This window comes from Cynoglossus semilaevis, chromosome 19, assembly GCF_000523025.1.
Source record: "Cynoglossus semilaevis isolate Cse_v1.0 chromosome 19, Cse_v1.0, whole genome shotgun sequence".
NCBI lineage: Eukaryota > Metazoa > Chordata > Actinopteri > Pleuronectiformes > Cynoglossidae > Cynoglossus > Cynoglossus semilaevis.
Genome location: NC_024325.1, coordinates 14,299,128 through 14,314,721, shown reverse-complemented (window position 1 = coordinate 14,314,721; position 15,594 = coordinate 14,299,128). Strand labels below are relative to the sequence as shown.

General features: G+C 40.4%; 1 non-coding gene across 1 annotated transcript; it reads left to right on the top strand.

The window, feature by feature from the left end:
• Nucleotides 1-4,635: 4,635 nt before the first annotated feature.
• Nucleotides 4,636-4,799, top strand: LOC112488676 (U1 spliceosomal RNA). The gene has a single exon (XR_003053017.1). It is a non-coding gene; the product is annotated as a U1 spliceosomal RNA (small nuclear RNA).
• Nucleotides 4,800-15,594: the final 10,795 nt, after the last annotated feature.

The following is a 15,594-nucleotide window of genomic DNA, read 5'->3' as shown; positions in this document are numbered from 1 at the left end:
TTTTCATGATAACTGTTAACGAGCAATTTCTGGCGTAACTTATTTTTATTTTTCTTCAACTTTTGCCTTAATTTTGACTTATTTAATTGTCTTTTCTCAAACACTGTTAAGGGTTCAGGTTGATACAGACCAGAGTGAGGAAGTTCCACCTGGTCCTATTCAGAATAACTCCATCTTTTCAGTTGTCAGTAATCAGTCAGTAATAATCATGCTAATGCTAATGTTAGAAAATCCATCCTTATTGGCATTTTTAGGCTGCGTTCACCTGCGCCTCTGTCATTTCACCAAGTACGGACTTGTCATCATTTGCCAGTAACAACATTGACATGTTCTCCCACACAGAACATGAGTGAGACAGTAGACAGGACCATTGTTTAGCGTGTGAGAACTCACACGCGTTTCCGGTCATTTATCAAATTCTCACGTTCGGCTCATGCGGTTAAGCTGAAAATCAAGTGTGAAATTCCTCTGAAATACTGTTACTGGAATATTACTGGGGTAACTTTAAACTACGGTGATGTCACTGTACAGATGCAAACCCATACACACACACACACACCGGACAGGCAGGAGTCCACTCCTTCCCTGATCTCGACCCTGAGTTCTGTACAGATGCAAACCCATACACACACTGTTCTCGACCCTGAGTCCAGGACCGTTGAAACAGTGCTATCTCCTGGTTGATGCAGTCACATGGTCAACAACTCTTCCCTTGTTCTGTCTTCTGTGTGACTCACACACACACACTCTCTCAGTTTTTCCAGCGCCTCATATACTTGACATTTCTGTTGAGAGGTTTAGAGGATAGGAATCTGCAATTAATCCCCGACATCAGTGCGATTAGGAGAAGGTCTGACAGCCGGCAGAGACAGACGGCTGGAGTGAAAGGCCTGACACACACACACACACACACTAACACACACACTGTGAACAGTGAGATGTGGCACAAACTAATACAATCTAATGAAGAATAGAATGATCTCACGGCCACGTGTCAGATCACATCCAAAACCAACAGAACCGTGCATCAAAGCCCTCTGTTTTACTTTCCATGTTTCACAGATCGGCTTCGTGCTCCGGCAAGTGCTCGCACGCTTGACTTTCCATTCAACCGACGTTTTCAGAGTTTGATCCGTGCAGTATTTCTTTGGCAAAGTGATTTCTTTTTCTTTAGTGCCACTTCTTTGCTTTTGTATATTGACAGGCTTTGTCGGCCATGACAGATTCATATTAGCCACAAAATCCCAGGTTTCCTGCAAATATTCCATGTTATCACGCCTGAGATGATTCTGATTTAGATTTTGGTTCCTATTCCAAGTTCTTTTCTTTGCTTTACTAGATCCAGACTTTGAATTCATCATCATTTATAATTTTTTATATTTACATATTACTGTGTTGTATATCTACACCTGTTCTCTGTTTTTTCCCCTCCCCTCTTTTCCTTCCCCCTCGGCCGTCTCAGCAGAACTTTCAGTACAACATTTCGCTTTAATCCATCCATGTGTGTGAGTGCCAGTTGACTGCACAGCTCTGATGACAGACACACTGATGTTTCCAGCCCCTGTGTTTAGTTTACTTCAGTTTAGAGAAGCACCAGCTCAGTGTTCAAGCTTTATTTCTCCTGTGGAATCTCCGTGACGCCCCGCGAGTCACAACAACGGCTGCTGACAGCAAACTGCTGCTGGAACTTTGTTTTGTTTTTTGTATTCCTTACATTATTCACATTTTCCTACAGGTTTCCACTACTGACCAGAGACAGTGTGATTTTAACTGCCTGGATCCAGACTGAGCCGCTGACCCCTGACACAGAGCCTCTCTGGTAGCATTTAGACACTTTAGACACTTTAGAACAGGGGTTTTCTTTTGGTTTTTCTCACACTAATATCGAGGGAAAGATCAGTTAATTGGGCAGTCAAACAATATGAAGATGAAGTAGGTGAAACATGATTAAAATGGTTTGAATTCTGATGGTTGTTCAGGAGACAGTATTCACACAAACACTCCCCCCGTGTCCACTCCAAACAAATGATGAATCATAAACACAACAGGTCTCATCACAGCTTTATTTTATCTGGCTTCACTGAAGTAAGTGTGGAGTATGGAGGTGTAAGAACTCTGAACACTGAGACTTCACTGGAAACACGAACCACCCACAGTCAGCTTTATTTTTCTTTTTAAGAAGCTTTTGTTCTAATTTCCTGGAACTGATGATTCTTACATTTCTCTCTCTCTTTTCCACATGTTGAGCAGCCACACGTGGTCGTCCTGTGTTTTCTGAGAGTCCAGACGGTCCATCAGGTTCTGTTAGAGATGCTTCTCTCTGGTCAGGGTTCCACCGCTGCGCTCACGTACGTGCTCTCTCCGACAGACGAAGTCAAGGCAGAGCAGTCTGGGTTTATATGTGCTGAATGACTAACATGTGTGGGGCCTGTTTGTGGTGTTCAAGTCCCTGTTTTTGGATTATTGATTTAAGTGTTTGGTTTAAAAGCTCAGTAAAAACAGAGATGGTAAGAATTTCCACATAAAACTTGTGAGTAAAGAGATTAAAAAAAAAAAAGAAAACGGTTTAAAGAACTTGTTCTGACTTTTACACCGTCTGGCTGATGTGGCTGAACATACAAGTTGAGACAAATCACAGGAAGTGGAGAACACGCAGCAGAACCAATGACATGACTTCAATCAGTCAAGCAGGTTAGAAGAGCAATCAGAGCAACGATTCATTAATGAATTTAGAAATCTTCTGCCACGTTGACAGTTGTGAGTCAATCATCAACAGTCGTCCTTTAATAATGACCCATTATTTCTGCCAGTCTAGTTGTAGTCAATTTTGACCTAAAGGTTGAATGTCTATAAACATACAGACTAATGCCAAGGATGGATTCATTGAAAGGTTCCTGGTCAACTTTCTTGCTAACAGCAAAAAAAAGTGTCTTCTTTTGGTTCATGGACAGATAATTTAAGACAATCTGAGGTCGATTCCTCAATGTCAAAATATGAATTTCGGCGTTTTATCGGTCACATCATTTAACCAACCAACCAACCGCAGTTAGAGTTGGCTGCACTTTTGGTGTTTTGGGTTCATGCTCTCCACATCACGGGATTGAGGGGACGCAGTTGGTTCTGTGGTGGTACTGGAGGGGAGGTCAGGATTCAGTAATACACACATCTGGTCACACACAGGAACGCACCCTCAAGCTGTGCATCGATTCACCAGCAACACGAGGCGCTAACCACAGACTGTGGGCTTTCGACTCTCTCCAATAAACAACACCTGCTGCAAAAGAGCTGCTGGTGAGGCGTTTGTTTTTAAAAGTCTGCGCTGACTTCTGACATCATTTCACCTTTGACCCCACACCAAAAACGGCAGATTTTTTTTACAGGCTTCACCGTCTGACTTTGTGGCTCCTGCCACTGACACTTGGGTCATGACATTTTTGCCCTGTGAGGTCATGTGACAGCTCGGGCTGAGTGTGTATGAGGGCTGCGGTCTTTATTTACCGTAAACACAGAGCGTTCTCATTACTACAGCCTGTCTGCTCTGTTTGATGTAGTAAAGTCGAGTAAACATATGTTACACACACACAGAGACACACACACACACCAGTACAACAGTGAGAACACGCAGCAGAACCAATGACATGGCTGATACGTTTTATATGGTTCTGAAAATGTCAAGTCTGAACACAGCAGGTTAGAAGAGCAACGATTCATTAATGAATTTAGAAATCTTCTGCCACGTTGACAGTTGTGAGTCAATCATCAACAGTCGTCCTTTAATAATGACCCATTATTTCTGCCAGTCTAGTTGTAGTCAATTTTGACCTAAAGGTTGAATGTCTATAAACATACAGACTAATGCCAAGGATGGATTCATTGAAAGGTTCCTGGTCAACTTTCTTGCTAACAGCAAAAAAAAGTGTCTTCTTTTGGTTCATGGACAGATAATTTAAGACAATCTGAGGTCGATTCCTCAATGTCAAAATATGAATTTCGGCGTTTTATCGGTCACATCATTTAACCAACCAACCAACCGCAGTTAGAGTTGGCTGCACTTTTGGTGTTTTGGGTTCATGCTCTCCACATCACGGGATTGAGGGGACGCAGTTGGTTCTGTGGTGGTACTGGAGGGGAGGTCAGGATTTAACATTTAGGTGGGAGATGGAATAGGGGCTTGCTCCGTCCACTCCGCGTATCGACCTGGTATTGCAGTACCTCCAGGAACGGTGCACCCCCTAAAATTGTGAAATATAAGTATCCAACTGAGTTGTTTCAGCAATAGTGACGTTGTTAACCTATAACAGGTCAGAAAAAATTTCACTATCCGCTCGTTCTAATGAATATAAGTGTTTTGTCTGTGTAGTTGATGTAGAACACGAGACTGTACTCTGCTTATTAAAAGTGTGGCTCTTTTAATCCTCCATAATAATAATCCTCCTTTTTTCCATTTTAAACATACTACGTTCTCTGTATATATATGTGTGTGTGTGTGTGTTTATTTTATGTTTTGTTATAAATTATAACATTGGTGTGGTAGTGCTTGAATGTGCTTTGTTTGAATGCGTTTCCAGGTGGTAGCACCATCAGTAAGAAGGGTTTCCGAGTGTATGGGTTGGCAGTGTAACCCGTGTACAACTCATACTTACCTGGCAGGGGAGATACCATGATCAAGAAGGTGGTTCACCCAGGGCGAGGCTTAGCCATTGCACTCCGGCTGTGCTGACCCCTGCGAATTCCCCAAATGTGGGAATCTCGACTGCATAATTTCTGGTAGTGGGGGACTGCGTCCGCGCTCTCCCCTGATATACTTGTGGAACATAAATAATACAGAAACTTAACAGTAGTGATGTTCGATACCACCAATTTCCTTTCCGATCCGATACCGAGTAAAATTCGGGCTGGTATCGCATATACCGTTATCGATATTTTATCATTTGTCTTTTAAATAAAACATGTGTATTTCAAATCATAGCTTCTTTAAGAATCCGAGGCTGAGGTTTTTATTTATTTATTTATTTTAAACTCTGGAGTGTACTGAGGTAGCTGCCTCATTTACTATACAGTCAACACAACAATAGAAAACCTTGAGAACACAATCATATAAAATATGTCAAAACAATGTTTCAAACTCTGAAAACATGTTATTTGTAAAACAAAAATAAATAAAAAAATAAAATAAATAATCTGAGGAGCCATTTGGGACCCGAAAGAGTCGGATTTTTTCAGTGAACCGAGCCAAAAGAACCGGTTCTCCAAAAAAGAGCCGAAATTCCCATCAATAGTGACTGAGTGAGAGCACGGAGTAGAGCCCCTGTGCTTACGCATGACGCACACACCCAGGCGGAAGAAGAAGTAGTCCCACCAACCGAGCGTCACTTAGACAACATCTCAATAATTTGGATACTTTTCACCATGTTTCTGTTTAGGATACACCTCATCTCAGAATGCGTAAGTATCAAAAGTATCGATATTTTGATTTCAGAATCGATTTCAGAGCATAAAGATCCAGAATCGGAAGTATCGATATTTCAGGATCGATCCGCACATCACTAACAACAGTACCTCCTCTGTTGCACCTCTCCCCACCTTTGTTTACTTTTCTGTCGTGACCACACGACAACTTTAACCACTGTTGAAGTCGGGACAGAAGCTGCAGTCTCTTCTTCTGATGTGTATTTTTTAAACCAATACTGAATCCAGGCTTAGAAGTGTAAGACTGTTTTGTCCTCTGGGTGGAGTTAGTGTGTCTGTCATTAGTCTCACTAGTGTCACCTGCTGCTCTGGGTATATTTACCTCTCTCCCTCACGCTCTCTCTCTTTGTTGGTTCATTGTGAAATGTGTGGTCAAGTCAGTTTGTGTAGTGGCCGTTCTGTTTGTTGTTCAGTCAATGTGCGGCGTGTCATGGTTGGAGTTCATGCCTTGTGACCAAGTGAGCTTGTGTTCTTTGTTAATAAACCTGCTGAGCCAGATTAGTCTCACTACCTTTGGTTTTTTGCATTTGGTTTTTTGTATTTTGTAAGAACGTTGTCAGGTCTGGACGTCAGTGCAAGAAGATCAGTGCAGTGTTTGTAACGCTCTGCTGAGGGTGAATCCTATCTGGACCATCATCCATGTTGAAGCAGGCGGAAATGCACAGCCTCGGTCTCTACGGACACAAAACAAGGAAAGCGTGACCGAGGCCAAAGACAGCGATAGGCCCATTGTCACCAGCCTAAAAGCAACACACACACACACGAATAGACACCTGCAGGCTAGGTTTCCTGTCGGAGCCTGTTCCTCCACCAACAAGAGAGGATTTATGTTTGGCAACAGCCATGAACGAGTTAGAACGCTGTCACGGTTCAAATGACGAATTGCAAGGAAGTGGAAGACAAAAAAAAAAAAAAATTTCTGGCTTGTGAAACACCAGGCAAAAAAAAAAAAAAAGATTTCTGGCTTGTCTGAAACACCAGAACATAATCCCACATCCAAGTGTGTGTGTGTGTGTGTGTGTTAGAGTGTGCGTGTGGTAGCATGTGCTTCTCAAATTAAAGCCGCACATTGTTATTTGCGCTGCAGTCAATGGCACAGCCCTCGGTGTCATTACAGTCCGTACAGTAATTCATTTGAACTTCCAGGGCGAGGACGGCAGCCAGCACCACACATCGTGTTTCTGCTCCACGCTGCCGCTGCGTTCATGAAGAGCTCCCCAGAGAAACCACATGAGAAACACTCAAGGGAGGAGCCGAGGGTAGACAGTCGAAGGAGAACCCTGAAGATTCAGTGACAACTCTGGAGAAAACCAAAGACAATATATCAGTGGGTCATCATTGTTTATTTTTCTGTTTCTGTGAATCGAAGTCCTTTAATCAGTGATGTTTTGGGCTTTGGGAGAATTAGTGTGTTGTCAACTTTGACGATGGATTTTTTTTTTTCCCCAGAACATTAGAACATTTACGGTAATAATGACAGAACTCATTCATGCTGCCAGTTCTTAAACCTCACGGTTTAAACAACTTTGTTGCCTAATTCATGTGTATCTCTGCCTGAAGGGGAGATTAGAAGATAACCACAAAGTACAGACGGAGCCAAGAAATGTCACTTTTATATGTCAATTCAAAGCTGAGGCCGCAGGCAGCACATTGTACTGTAACTGTAAAAAAAATTGATTAAATTCAGCACATTGTACTGTAACTGTAAAAAATCTGATTAAATTATAAAAATACACACCTGGGTTGTTCTAACAAAATTTTCTTTAAATGCATTTTTTTTGCCCAAATTCAATTGTACTGGAACATTAGTGAATAAAGAACTAATTTTTTGTGGAAACTTACCGTATATAACTTAATCACTAAATTGTTGTGATCTGATCCTGGAACCTCATGTCTGTCTAAAGGTTACTGATCCTGGAACCTCATGTCTGTCTAAAGTAAAGAAAGTCTCTGTCAGTCATGTTCGATGCACACTCTCTCTGCCACGCACATCGTTGCTTGCTCTTTTTACATTTTGGGACATTTTATTTAATTTCCAGAGACGCTGCCCAAAAGGGGTTCTTTTGTCTCTCTTTTATCCTGCACGGCAGATAAACAGCATCTTCTCTGTCAAGTACGAGCCAGTATTTTTGTTTCTCATCCTCATGATGGCTGGGAATAAAGTGCATTTTCACACAAAAATAATGATGAGACTGTTGAAGAATTTGACTTTTCCTCAAGATCAACGCTCAAATCAAATCAATTCATGTATAACTGGAGTCCTGGAGTCATTATCTCTGTGTTTTCTAGCTTCATTATTGTTTCTTTGTCTGTCGCTTTTCCAACAAGTGATTCAAGTTGTTTCTCTCTAAATACCGGTGAACTCACTGAGTTTCCATAAACATTGGGGTAAATTGTTCCATAAAAGATACAGCAAATGATCAGTAACCTACTGTTTTGGTTTGAGAGTGCGATTGATAATGCTTGAGGGGACGAGTCGTGAAGGAGCGCTCCTAAGTGCGTGGATGTCGTTTAAAATCTCACATTCATCATTCTGATGACAGATGTTTTTACGGCAACACGACACTGATGCCAGAGGAAGTTTAAAACATTTCTCGGCCAGTTTAGTTTCTACTTCGGCCTGTCCAGGGTAGAGTTTTGCTTGGACTCATTGGAAAAAGAAAGTTGTCTTGTACACAGCTGAGTTGCTGCAGAGCGGAGTAAGATGTATCCAGTTGGTTTAACTTGGTCGACACCAAAGGCTACATTTCCGACACATCTGAGATGATTGATTATCCCTAAATGAGTTTACCTCCATGTGAACCGGTCATTGTTACGAATCAGTTGGATTTATAGAAAAGGAATACAATATTTGAGTTCATTGAGTCTCAAAGCAGCAGGACAGCAGTGATGTTTGGACACTGTGTGAGTATCAAACCCTCTGAGAAGATAGGATTCCAAAAAAAGAAAATCCTTAAGTCTGGGTGAAAGGAAAGGCTGGGTTTCCAGCAGCAGGCAGCGATAAATCAGCCTCCCAACAGCCTGACCTACTGAAAATGTCTGAATCAGACAAATGAAGGAAGCGCTGAAATCCCCAGCTGTCTGGCTCTTTGGCAGATGCTGACGTTTCCTTCGATCCCAGATAATCCTGTTACTGTCCGGACAGTTTCACTGACACTGAAATGTTTCGCTTTAACTCTGCAATATATTATAGAATATTGTTTTTTTACTCCACTTTACAACATGGGCTGCTGTGGTGCGTATGAATTAATAATAGTTTTGATTAATCATACTGTAGTACTACTGTAATACTAACGATTTTACCCTTAAAAACATCTGTGAAAGTTAGACTTCACAAATTTGATAAAATTGGATTATGGTTGTATTGAACAGATTCCATACGTCTTTCGTCTGCTCCACAGTAAACTGTCGCGATCAAAATATGTCTCTCTACTGCCAAACGTCTGAGCATGAACTAAAATAAGTCTGAACCACGAGCCAAACCTTTGTCACTTCTCCAAAATTTTACGGAGCCTTTTAGTCTTCCTGTCCTCCAGCCAGTGGCTTCCAGAGAAAAACACTCTCTCTCTGTTCCATCGTGTAATAAAGATCACAGATTAAAGTCGTTAATAATGATCTGAGCATCATTAAGTCACCATTTAACGCTTTAGTGTGAAGTCACACGGCCCTCAGTTGACAGTAGAGGGCGGCGGTTTCCGTAGTGTTCAAGGACGGTTGTTGGTTTTTTGGGAACTGAACGTTCGAACAGTAATCCTCACAGACAATCGCCGTAATGTTGTGGTTTTCACGCTGCTGGAAAACACAGGGCATGTGTTCGCTCACTGGCCCCCTCTGTGTTTCCATTGGCCGAAGAGTTCGTGCTGTTTGGTCCTGGACACGATTGCTACAAATATATGTCCATATATGTCCTCACAGCATAAGTATTTTTCTTTTGTCCCCACAAGTATGGCTAAACCAGTATTACATACACAAAAAGGTTTTTGTGATTTCTTGGACCAGCAAAATGTCAGGACACACAAGGACACACAAGTCTTTTTCCAAAACAGTGTCCCCACAAGTATAGCTAGTCAAAGATACCACACATACACACACACACACATATACAAATAATAATATACCGGTCAGGCTGTTTTTAAAAACTAAAACCTTGTTTATTTTTAGCTACATGTATATACTTTTTTGCTAAGAATTAGCTATTGTTGGGCTAACATTTAGATATTTGTTTAAGTCTATGCTGTTTTTATGGGTTTTTAATTCTTTCAGTTTTATAGACAGTGCTGCTATAAATGTTTGTCTCTGTCATGCTGCTTTATGTTTCTACTATAAAACAAATGTCATAAATTTGACAAGATGTTTAATTCCACTCCGTTTGTTGACATAACAACCATGAACCTGATCTAAAACCTTCGACCGGAGGAAACAGACCTGAACTTCCCTTTCACCTTGGATCCAGCTCAAAACTGAGTGATCCAGTCCAAACAGGCAGAGTGTTTTCTTTGGCTGCAGTCAATCCCAGTCCACACTATCAGCTCCCAAATCTTTTTATCAACCCGTTCCAAACTGTTGGTTGTAGTGGTTTTTTTGTCCTTTTGGACGACATAAAGGTCAGCGTTCCCGGGGTGAGAATTCCATGGAATCACTGCTGACATGTGGATTAAAGGTGAACAGGAACTCCGTCTGTTCAGACTTGTACCACTGGATCTTGAAAGCTTTTACGATACTTGAAAATGAAATGTGATTTCATAGATCCCTTCAGACAACTTTTACATCCCCACTCTGTGTGACTTGGTTTTAATGGCCTTCTTTAAAATACACTTCAGGGCCCAAAGACAGAAGAGAGACCTGTGTGGCCCACATCACACGGACCCATAAAGGGGAACAGGACTTTGGATTCCAGTTTGGGGGTTTCCAGTTATGTTAATGCAGTTTCCTGTATATCAATTTTTTTTTGTTTGTTTCAAAGATTAAACATTTTTGCTTAAACTAATGACATTATTTCTGGACGTGGGGGAAATCGGTGTCTGGAGTTCAATCCCGTGATTAGCAGATACTTTGGTTCTTACAGCATCACTTTACAGATTTTCCTGCTGTTGTGAATTTATAAAACCACAAGAATCCACCGCTGTGTGTCTGCATCACAATCACTTGAAAATACCCAGACTAATGTTTTAGACGTTTTCCTAGTAAGTCTGTTTAACAACAACTAACATGTTTGTGTTTAGTCCAATCCAATTTGAAAAACACTCAGAGGAGACTGTTCACCGAGGTGACATGAAGGCATCATCCAACGTCTTTACTTTAATTCACCGTATTGTTTATTTCACACAATTAAATTTTACAGCTTCAGTCACTGATGACAGGCTTTGTGGCCAATGTCTGACACCAAGAATGTGGGCCACACAATAATGGTTACAATAATGTTGATCATACTTGAGACACTGGGTTTGTAGAAAAAAAATTACCTTTTTAATTATATTATGTTTTTATTGATTTTTGTTATAGACAAAAGGGAATAATGAAAATATATATTAGCGATATTAGCATAGCACATCTCTCTCTCTCTGTTTCCTTCATATCCAACATTTGAACAATAATAGTTCAAACGCCTGTTTCCACAAACGTCCATCAATTACAGGACCATTTCCTGGATTTCCTGTTTCTGGATTCTTTGTGGCCTCCACTTGCACCACACAGTGGTTTCCCTCTGCTGCTACGGCACAGCAGGAGACGACATTCCACTGTCACCATCAACGACCACAGTTTCATACTTAGACCACCACAGTGACGATGGTGAGTTGATGTACGTCGCGAATATATTTGATGTAATATAAGACTTAGTCATTAAGGCTTTAAATCTTCACACGCCACGTCTGCATCACATTTGTCTGTGACTGAAACAGAATTTATTTTGTGGCTTTTTGGACTCTTGCTCTGCTCATCCACCTACGTAGTTCCTGTTGTTGTTTTAACACCGTACGTCGGAATGATGGAACAAAATCTTCTTAATAAATTCATGTGAGATGGTGATACCCCTTCACCCCCACGAGTCTCCAGGTGAGAAACAAGGTGTAAAAAAATAAACATATCAAAGGCAAAGTCAGCTTTAACAGAGTGCAGTATAAAAACTGTGATATTTTGTGGTTTTTATTGAGTAACACTCCACAGAACTGCTGCTACAATTTTTTTTTTTTTACATCTAAATAACAACCAGCCCTGATGCAACACTTTAGTCAAAGCCTAAAGCCCCGAGCTGTTGGGGGGAGGGGGGTGGGGGGGGTATTTTGAGACCAGCTGGATGAATTTGTTCACATCCACATCATTTCCCTGGCCATCCCCCTTACATTTTACGACTGCTGATGTACAGGAGGCACGATGACCACATGCAGAGAGGAAAAAGCCCCTCGCTATACATCCATAATTCATATAATTTATAGGGTTAGTAAAATGTGTACGGTCTGTCCAATGTTTGTTTCAGATTTTTTGGGTAAAACCTAAAAATCCTTGTTTGACCTAAAGTGTAAATGTATGTAGATGATACTGTACAGTATATATTTAAATGTATCAAAGACCTGCATTTTAAGTCCATGTAGATCAGAAGACCAAATTGTACACTAAACCCTACCACCTCATGGTTCTATTTTTAAAATACATTGACTTTACCAAATAATCAGAATTTCGGAAAAATGTCCAGAAAATGTGGCTTTGGCAATTTTTCGGACCATGTTTGTGTAAATAACTCTTCATCTTCTTTTCAGCTTCAATCTGTGGGTGTGTGTGTGTGTGGCTCAGACATCATACTGTAGTTAGTCAATCACTGGCGCAGCTCCACCACTAGTGGCAGCAGAACACACACACACATGAACACGTCCAAGAAGAAAAATATTGTCCATCTCTCATCATGAGAAACAACAACTCTAAAGACAATCCAGACGTTTTTACAGTTTCTTACCTAGAAGTACTACAATCTCCAGAGTATATTATCTTGAAGTAACTGTTAAAATATTTGATTCTCTGGCGTATCTAAGAAACCTGGTGCTGTACACTCTTCTTCTTCTTCTCATGTTGTTTATTAGCCTGTCTTTTCAGACTCTATTTTTCACTTGTTTGTCTCTTTGTCTATTGTTCTTGGAATACTCTCACAGGAGCAGATTTGCACCAACTGTCACCCCCCCCCCTGTGGATGAATGAAACATCACAGATTCCAGCTGAATTCTGATCCTTCAGCCACTTCCATTGAAACAGATGCCGTTGAGCCTGAACTCATTCCCATTAAACCCACTTTTTCCTGGCTTTACAGCTATACAAATTCAATTTTAAAACCAAATTTTATTTACACTAAATCCATATAAACCTGTATCTGAGGAGATAAGATTAGGAATCAACAGAGAGCAGTTGTTGTCCTCTAACCACAAACAGACGGTAAAAACACGGGAAAGTTCAGTCCAACTCTCCGCAGGTCGTTTCATCCACTCCTTTAATTCTAAATGACACATACAGTATAATGGACTATTGTGGAGAACAACGGCAAGAGCTCATAGTACAGATATGCGGTAATAATCATTCCCCCCCACCCTGGGACCACTACTGCTGTGGACTGTGTAAACTAACACGCGGAGGTCCTTTAAGTTAGTGTTTCCCACAATCATAAATTTACAGTATTGAGGGGCCACAGAGGAGGAGATGTTTACTACGGTTCTTTTTTAGTTTGCTGTAGTTTCAATACAAACCATATTGTCAGAAAAGTCTGAACATGTTTTAACAAATAAAAACTCAGTTCTGACATTTGTTGAAGCTCTGAGGAAACTGACTCCATTCTGTTACTTCAACATACATTTATTTTACACTAAACACTCAAATTGTCCCACTGAAAAATTTATAGAATTCCCGGGAAAGACCACAGACTCTAGACTACAGCATGTCTATATTTGTGCATATACATTTGTGGTGTAGAAAATGTATATTATCTACCAAGTGCTCTTCAATGACAACTCTGAGTTTTTTGCATCATATTAATAATAATATCTAGGTTGATTTCTTCATCTACTTGTGAATGTTGTGAATGTTCGTAGACGCCATGTCTTTGTCTCTTGGGCTGAGGTCGAAGTTATCAAGAATTTGATCGTCTTCCTTCCTCGTTCCAGAGAATAAACAGACATGTTGGACATGACATTCTTTTGTCCCACAGCTTCCAGGTCCTGGGTCCAAGGACTTGAGATAAAACAGACAGACACACAGGAGAATCAAAAGGGACAAATGTTCAGGATAATCCAATCTGTTGTCAACACAAAAATAAAATATTGGATTCAACCAGTCCCTGCAGGGAAACAGGTTTATCAGTTCCAGATACAGATGTGGACTCTGGTATTCTTCAAGGTCACATCTAAGTCCATCATTCATCTCACTGCAGTTTCTTTTATTATTATTATCTCAGGACAGAGGTGGCCAAGTTCTGCTACTAATGCAGTGATAAATATTTGACTTAAGTTTCATAGGAATGCATTGGATTTAAATGTATAAATAAAAAGAAAAGAAAAGAAAAAATAAAGAAATTCCAATCCTCCTGTAAATTGGAAAGTTTACAGAAAGTTTACTAATTTATAGCCAAACATAGTGAAAAATTTGCCAATAAAAAACAGCACATTAGTTATTATGGTAAAAAAAATGACATGGCACTAGTTAGTATAATAGTCTTTATTATCTTACACATAATCAAAAAGAAATAATTGTCATAATTATTGAACAAAAATATCTAGTGGTTAGTTCACATTGGGGTAGGACTAGAATAAAGGTTAGCCAAGAATAGTTGGAGAAAAAAAAGGGGCACACAAAGTTAGCCAAAACAACCGAAGAAAGAACCAATTAATAGTCAATCGTAAGAAATGTAAAAAAATAAATAAATAAATAAAACCCTGTTCGTGTGCCACGGCCGTTCTCCGGACACGCCTGCCTGAGCTCATCCTTCACTGGAAATAAGTTGTCACACAAAAATATCTAGTGGTTAGTTCACATTGGGGTAGGACTAGAATAAAGGTTAGCCAAGAATAGTTGGAGAAAAAAAAGGGGCACACAAAGTTAGCCAAAACACCAGAAGAATGACCCAATAAATAGTCAATCGTAAGAAATGTAAATAAATAAATAAATAAATAAAACCCTGTTCGTGTGCCGTTCTCCGGACACGCCTGCCTGAGCTCATCCTTCACTGGAAATAAGTTGTCACACAAGTCCAGCTCACGTGTGGGAGCCAACACTGTTACTGTAATGGTCAAAAGGGTGCTTTTGGCACACAAAGTTAGCCAAAACACCAGAAGAATGACCCAATAAATAGTCAATCGTAAGAAATGTAAATAAATAAATAAATAAATAAAACCCTGTTCGTGTGCCACGGCCGTTCTCCGGACACGCCTGCCTGAGCTCATCCTTCACTGGAAATAAGTTGTCACACAAGTCCAGCTCACGTGTGGGAGCCAACACTGTTACTGTAATGGTCAAAAGGGTGCTTTTTGATGGTGATGATGATGATGATGATAACGATGATGATGATGATAATGATTTGATAACCTCCAGTCACTTTAGGCTGGAATTTAAAAATGCATCAGAATTAGTTTTTCCACTGTTTGTTTTTGGTTAGTGACGCCTGGTATCAATAACACTGTTTTTTTAATTGTGCAGAATTTCGAGTCCCAGTTGCTGTGAGTCATCAGTAGCAAATGCAGGCAGTGACAGGAGTGAAGGGAGTCTGTGCTGAAACAGCGCTGTAAAAGAAGCAGCTGTGAAATTGATTAAATTTAGGGGGGAAAAAAAGATTATACAGTAACTGGGAGTCAGCCAACGAGTCTGTCCTGTCAGCAGTGAGATATGGAAGGCCTTCAACCTCAGTCAGTCACCCTGAAGAAAATCACAATCTAATGTGACTGGCACCAGACATCCAACTTTATTTACTTGTTTTTAGGCAAAGTGTTAAACGTTTACTGACATCACTGTGAATTGTATCCTCATTTTCTCCAGCTTTTCTTCCAACTTTCTTCCATTTTCTTCCATCCTGTTAATTTTTCTCAACTTACTGTTATTTTAATTCCGACTAGCCTGTCCTATTTAAAGTCATTTTTGGCTATGTTTTTATCTGTT